This window comes from Arachis duranensis, chromosome 5, assembly GCF_000817695.3.
Source record: "Arachis duranensis cultivar V14167 chromosome 5, aradu.V14167.gnm2.J7QH, whole genome shotgun sequence".
Classification (NCBI taxonomy): Eukaryota; Viridiplantae; Streptophyta; class Magnoliopsida; order Fabales; family Fabaceae; genus Arachis; species Arachis duranensis.
In genome coordinates this window covers 88,773,899-88,781,851 of record NC_029776.3, presented here as the reverse complement: position 1 = coordinate 88,781,851, position 7,953 = coordinate 88,773,899, and the positions used below count along the sequence as shown (strand labels likewise).

Below are 7,953 nucleotides of genomic sequence, written 5' to 3'. Positions count from 1 at the left end.
TCTAGACAACCTCTCTTTCTTGTTGTGGCTGACGACTCATTCCCTTTCGATTACCACCTGCTGGCTGTATATCCGTCTTGACCTTCGCACCCGATGATTGCCTGTATTTAGCTTCGCCAACAAACATCACCTTATCTCTCAACTTCATACGATTCATTTCTGTTACAACCTTCAACGCCCCTCCCTTTGTAGTGTACCGTATGAACGCAAACATGTATATTCTATCCGCTTTCCGTTTTCATGGTAGGTATATATCATTTATGCGGCCAGTCCAACTGAACAATTGAAACAATTCTTTCTTCGAAATGTCTTCCGGGAGATTATCCAAGAAGATCGTGAACGACTCATCCTCCAATCGACGATACTCTTCTCGATTTCAAACTCTAGGATCCTTGACCTGACCTCTAAACCTACCCCTCTCAATGTTTTCTACCCACTATCTCTCTCTTTTACTCTCTCTCTCTCATTCTCTCTGACTCTAATCCTTATATTCATAACACATTGCAATTCTTGAGAATGCTAAAATGAAAAAATTAATGAATTATATAATATTAAACTTACTTCAATTTAAAATTTTTCTTCCTAACTCAAAAAAGAATTCTAACACATCATTTCACTAATTAATATTATTTATATAAAAATTTTCCGTAAAGACTAAAAATCAATTACCGAATAAACAATTATATATTTATACATATTATTTCAGTTAAATAATCTATCAATCCATCATCAATATAATTAAATTTATTTTAATAAAATAATCAAATTTATAATAATTTTTTCTATACTCATAACACAATTGTATTTATATACTAAGTTTTATTTTAACTTTTTGTCTGTAGAGAATTATCGAGAAGGTCATCAAATTATTATAGTTTGTATTGTTGGCTAATTCACTCCAGCCTTATTACATATATATAAAAAATAATCACTAAATCAGTTATATATATATTTATATATATATACATATACATAAAAATTAATTTAGTGACTAAATATTTTTTCATATAACATTTTTTCAAAAAGAAAAATATAAATAAATAATAAAAATATTAAACAATGTGAAGATATATCGAATGTTATTAATAATGAGTTATAACTCAAATGGTATAGTTTCTTTATACTCAATTAAGAGATCATAGATTCAAATTTTTTTACTTTATTAAGATAATTCTAAAATTCTTTGTTCATATTATTTATGTCTACCTAACAAAACTTTTTTCAAATTTTACTCTACGGATTGCGCCATTAATCTGGCATACATGTTGCACAGTTTTTTTTAGCGTCGTTGTTGCCTAATGCCTATCACACTTGAAAATGTCAAACAAGTTCTTTGGTCCACAACGTTTGAGAAAACCACACGCACAGCGTATTCTATTTCTAACGGCACATCAAAGAAACGTTCCTCGTTTGTTTCCTTCCTCAGAAACAACCTCTTTCTTTCTCTCTTCTTTCTCTCATATTTCCTCACAAAACCTTACAACTTAAAATTGCATATAAAACATTCTCTTCCCCTTCTCCTTTCTCTCATTATTTGTATTATTCTTTAGCCAAATTAATATTCTTCTATATATATCCAATTAAGTCCATAAATTTTTAATTATATTACTTGTCCCCATATAATATATTGTGTAACATTTATATAATAAATATGTCAAGAAGTTTAGAGATTACTATCTTATCAGCAGAGGATCTTAGAGTGAACGAAAAATCTATAAAGAAAAACGCATTTGTGACGCTTAAAACCGACGCAAACAGTGCCGTGAGGACAACTAGAATGGACGTTGACGGCGGAAGCTATTCGACATGAAATGAGAAGGTTATAATGGACGTGATATTGCATGCAAGTTTCATAATTTTGGAGGTGAATTACAAAGTAATGATGGGAATCAATAGTGTTAAAATTTTAAAGATACCAATTTCGGATATAGTAGGAGGCTATGTCCCTCAAAATCAAGTGCAATTTTTAAGCTATAAGTTATGGGATAGAAAGGTTAAGAGAAATGGGGTTATCAATTTTTCGGTTAGAGTCAAAATGTCGGTGGTTTCATTGGTGAATGGGGTGCCGCCGCCGGCCGGAAATAGCTCTAATACAGTTGTAACTGGAATTCCAGTAAAAACTCACTTTATATAAAATTGATATTTAAAAATCGATAAATAATTTAATAAATTTAATTAAATTATTATCTAACGATTTTCAATTATCAATTTCACATGAAAACAAACTTAAAAGAGAATGTAATTTTCGTTCTCTTTTATCAGTTTTTCTCTTCACAATAATATGTACTTTTTTATAAGATGTGACATAAATATTTATTTTTTGATAATACTGTTTATAGACTAAATATTTATAATATTTTTATATAAATATAATTGTTATTAATTGATTATGAATTTAAATTATTTTTTGATTAATAAAATAAAAAAATACACGTAGTAATTATTAAAAAGTTTTGATGTCAAATAATGTTTAATATAAAAAATAGTAGTGTTAAAAATTAGTATATTTTGTAATTTGTAACTATTAATTAGTTATTATTATTATTTTTAATAATGTGAGATTACATTTAATAATGTAGAATTATACACTCTTTTTTTAATGGTTAAATACTGACTTTAATAATTAAATATTGACTAAATTTTAATAAAAGTGTTAGTTTCGAGACTCTCTCATTAAAAAAATTACTATGCTTGAGAAGCTAAGATTGATTATTTTTATGCCTAATTGACTAGAAAATATTATAGGAATCGTTTAAAAAAAGAATTTATATTTAGTTAAACAATATTAATCAACTTTAAAATTCATAATGTAGGATATAAAATTAAGAGTTTAAAATTTAAAATAAGTAAAATAATTTTTAGTTAACTCTTTCTTTTGCATTCCTCCATATAAAAAAGACACTAGCGTTTGGTGTGCATTCTCCTTCTGAATTTCGTTGAGAAAAAGATATATAATAAACAACAAGAATATAAAATGATATACCAAAACTTATAATTTAAAATTGAATAAGGACATTGTAACAACACTATTAATAAGAGAGTTCGTATATATAATCCATTTTCTCTTTTATTATTAGTTTCGTATGTTGTATGTAATAATCTTTTTAATAAAAAATAATATAAAAAATATTATTAACTAAAAATATATACATAGCGTTAATACTGTATGTTCTTCTATTTTTATTAATATGTCTCTTTTGAATTAATTTATCTTATATAATTAAGAGTTTGTTTGGGGTGAGTTTTTATGAAAAAAAAATTCAAATTTCAAGCAGTGGTTAACACGCCATAATGATAAAGACAATGTATAGTTATATATCTAGCTAGATGAAGGTAGTGTATGTCTTCTTTCTCCTTCTCAGCATGATGCAGAGTTGCAGACGTACACAAATTAATAAATATAAAAGTCCATTCTAATTATTATTTCATCCAGCTATGATGATTTGTATATATATACATAATTTTACTTCAAAGGAGGGGTTTGCTCCCTACAATAATGTAATATAATAATAATTGATCATGAATTTTAATAATAACATACTGTATATACTTTTAATATAACATATAGTTAATTTATACACCGCACTAGAGAAAAAAATAATGTTTTTAAAATTAAATAACATACCACTAAAAAGTAACGAAAAAATACCTAGAATGTTTAAAAAAAAATAATGGCGATTAGAGAGTTATGCTATAAAATACAATATTTTTGTAATAATTGTAAATGAAATTTAATGGCGATTATAAATCCTAAATCTAAATCTTAAATTTAAAAAAAAATTATGTTTTCAAATAGCAAGTTTACAAACCACGATTAAAAAAAAAAAAACTAAAAATTTTATGATTTAAGTAGAGACGGTTTAAAGTTGTTGTAAAATAACGACAAAATTTAAAATTGATATATTATAACGACTTTTAAATATATGATATTTTGATATAGCGACGATTATCTCAATAATCGCTGAAAACTGTCACAAATTCTAATGGATCTCTAAGTCTTGAAGAACGGAGGCCACTTAAACGTTGATATTCCTTTTGTGCTGGTTTAAAATAGTGCAAATTCCTAATAAAGCTTTTGCTAAATCCCTGGGCACCTTTAGTGTTATTATATGATTTTTTCAAAAGATAGTACTTTCTCTCTTTTTTTTTTTTTATATATATATATCAAAAGTCATCCACTTGAAAGCAAGTAACTGACTACACACAACAGAAAACTTACGTTTAAGATGAAATTTAAATTTCCACCTCTTAATTAAGAGATCGAGAGGGATGACCTACCAAGTCATACCCATATAATTTCTTATTATATGAATTATTAACATCTTTAAAAGGTTTTTAAATTAATAACATTTTGTATATATTATTTTATTAACACTTTAATTTTCAAATATATCACTACAGACTAATTCACATTACACTTTTTTCTTTATAACAAAAAAGTGTCATTCATAAAAAAATGTTAAACGGCATCTGTATGTCACGTAAGAATACATTATTGAGATCATATATCTTGGCAACTACCATGCATGGCTACTTTGGCCACAATAACTAATTAAGCAGAGGACGTAATGTTAATTAGGCACTCTTAGGTAGTTTTTAGTTACCACTTTAGGATGATTATATATTATTATTATTATTATTATTATTATTGGTTCCTTTTGGCAATGGCCAACATACACCTTGCATTTCTAAAAGTGTACTTAGAGTCTCGAAGTCACTTGAAAACTATATGATGTTTTTATAATAATGCCGACTAGATTAATTTTGTCAAAGGAGTTGTATGTATTCAGATTATCGATAGACATTATTGTTCAACAGTAATTATTTTTGTTCATTTTTGAGGGAATGAAAACTTTTAATCAGTCACAATTTTTGAGTTAAATAATAGAAAGTGGCTGATGGTATTTATAAGGGATTTCGACGATTACGTGAATGATTGTCTAGAAGGTATAAAAATTATGGAAAAATAGCATAAATTAGAGCAGATATTCTATCTTATATTTATAGTGCATATATATAAATTTGGAAGTGATTTATACTAGATTCTAGCAGATTTTTTTAGTTGTTCACACTATCCTCCAATTCAACATATTAAGAATTAATTCATTACGGTTTTAAGTTTTATTTAAAAGTCTGTCACTGACTAATGGTTACTGTATAGACAAAATAAAATTTAAAAAATTTCCAATAATTATTTAAAATGGACGAGTAAACTGATTTCTCGATCAACTCAAGTTGGTTAGATTCTAGTCGAATTTAACAAAATATGATTTGGGTTGAAATTTTATAACCCAAATATGCCCCAAGAGTGAATTTGAGCCAAGAGAATGTCATAAGCCTAATTAGAGATACGGAATTGTATGTAACAGTTATAACTTTTGGTTTAGTGAGCAACCCCCTATCTAACATTTATTCTATCGGACAAAAAGTATTGTAATGAGATTATGAAAACATAATTAGCATTCGTTATTTTGTTTTCTTATCTTTTATTAGAACTAAAATTTTGTCTAAAAATTAGATGAGTAGGAATTGCAAAAGGATTCACACCTACAGATACTCATAAAAATTATCCGCAATAGGAAAATTAGTTCAGACTTGCAAAATCCTCACGAAGACGAAAATCCGCCTCAGGAATAAATGAACACAAAAAGTGGGAATTGAAGTATTTGTCTCACAGGAATTTCGTAAAATTTCCGCAAAGAAAAATTTATTTGAATAATCTAATATATATAATGTTATGTAATAAATCTTAAATCCTAAACTAAGAATTGTTATATTAGTTTGTTGGAAACTTTTTTATTTCATTTTATTTTAATTTGTATGTTAAAATTTTTTGTGTGTATATTATTTATGTTAAATTTGTGTTTGAATTATACTTAATTTGATATATTTGATTGAATTGTATTATTTTAGATGTTATTATAACCATCTTTTATAATTGTATTAATTTTTTAAAATTTAATATCTCTGTCTCCATTGCAATTAAAAAAAAAGTAAACAAGAATCTTTTATAAATGCATTAATTTTTTAAAATTTAATATCTCTGTCTCCATCGCAATTAAAAAAAAAAAAATAAACAAGAATCTATGACAAAAATAAGATAGGAATAGGGATGAGAGAGGAGTCTCTGTCCCATAAAAAACTATTGTCATCCTTGGTTTGAGATTGTTCTGGTAGAAAAAAAAGTATATAAATTAAATTATTTTAAAATATATCCCATGAGATGAGAATAATTTTCAAAACTTTAATTATCTAGCTATGTCTCGTTGTTCAAATATGTTATGCGTTAGGTCTTTGACTCATCAATCTCATGCCAAATACTAGTACATGTATATAGTGCATTTGAATTCCAATGTGAAAAATGTTAATTTATCAAAATTCACCTTTGAGTTTCCAAAGAGGAAAAATATTTATTTAATTCACGATTCATGGTAATCACAACGAAATTATTTGGTACATGAAATAACGCACGCAGGTGCTTGTTGGTAGATTTGTCTCTCGAATGTGGATAAGGAAATTATACGGTAGAGATCTAAATCTGTACAGATTTAAAGATTTGCTTATACCACACTTTCTAAAGTCACACTTTAAACCGTAATTCTTCATAAAGAAAAGCGTCACCTAATAGAAAAAAGTAAATTAGAAGATTTAAGAGAAGAAATAATTAAGTTATCAAAATTAATAGATCAAAAATTAATGATTTTAACTAATGTTAACTGTAATGACACCGAATTCTTAAAATCCATACAAAATGACTTTTCTCAAAATCTTTATTTTACTATAAGTTTTATTGAAAGACTTCAAAAACCTGAAAAAACTTACTTTTCACACGGAATTTCTAAGAAATGTTACCATGGAAATGATTCCCCACATCTTTATCATACTTTTAACCCACAATTAAATTCTATAGTAGATATGCTTGAAGAAATATTAGTATCCATAGAATTTCAAAGAAATAAGGAAAAAGAGAATCCCAAAGAAGAAAAATTTCAAAATATAATCAACATAACAGATTTAAAAGTAAAACCACCATTGAAATTATGAATATTGAAGAAAAATTAGAAGAAGTTACAATACTTTTTAAACAATTAAAAATGGCTCAAGAAAATAATATTATGGAACATGATTTTCAGATAGAGGAAGAATTAGTAAATTCTGAAAATATAGAAAATGAAGAACACATCCTAGATTATTCAAGTGACGAAGAACCAGCAATTCCAATACAAATAAAAAATGAAGCTGGAACATCTAAAGATAACCAATCTCAATATAAATGGGAAACAGGTTTTGATAATTATGCTTTCAAAAAAGGGTTTACTCAATGTAAATGGGAAACAGGTTTTGATAATTATGCTTTCAAAAAAGGGTTTATAAATAAAGATTCAAAATATACAAAAATACCATCAAAATACGTTCCTAAAATCCAGGAAATGGAAGGAGAAAGAATGCTTGACTTAGACTGTAAAAAGAATGAAAAAGAAATTTTCGAAAATTGGTTGAATTCCTTTTTATTAGAAGCTTTTACTAATCCAAAGCTTAGTGAATTGTCTGGAAGAGATATTTGAAATTACATAGGATTTCATACTAAAGGAACTATAAGAGATTATATGATATCAATAGAAAACCAAATAATAGAAGAATTAGAAACAAAAACATCAACTTATGATAAGATATTATATATAATGATGATTATATATAAAGAATTTTTTGGAAAAAATATTATAGATCATAGACAAGAAGTCTATAATAAAGAATATCAAGAAGCAAAAAATCATTTAGCTAATATTCAGATATATGATTTATGTAATGGGGAGTCTTATATATGTGAATATAGAATACATTATTACAAATTAAAAGAAGAAGATAAAAATCATTATCTTAGTATGTATATAACAAAACTTCCATATCCTGCTAATGAATTTATAATGGGAAGATTTATAAGAGAAATAAATA

The 7,953-nt window shown here is 26.1% G+C and overlaps 1 pseudogene; it reads left to right on the top strand.

Moving 5' to 3' along the window:
* Window positions 1-1,651: 1,651 nt before the first annotated feature.
* LOC110281579 (BON1-associated protein 2-like) lies at window positions 1,652-2,134 on the top strand (annotated as a pseudogene).
* The last annotated feature ends 5,819 nt before the right edge of the window (window positions 2,135-7,953 follow it).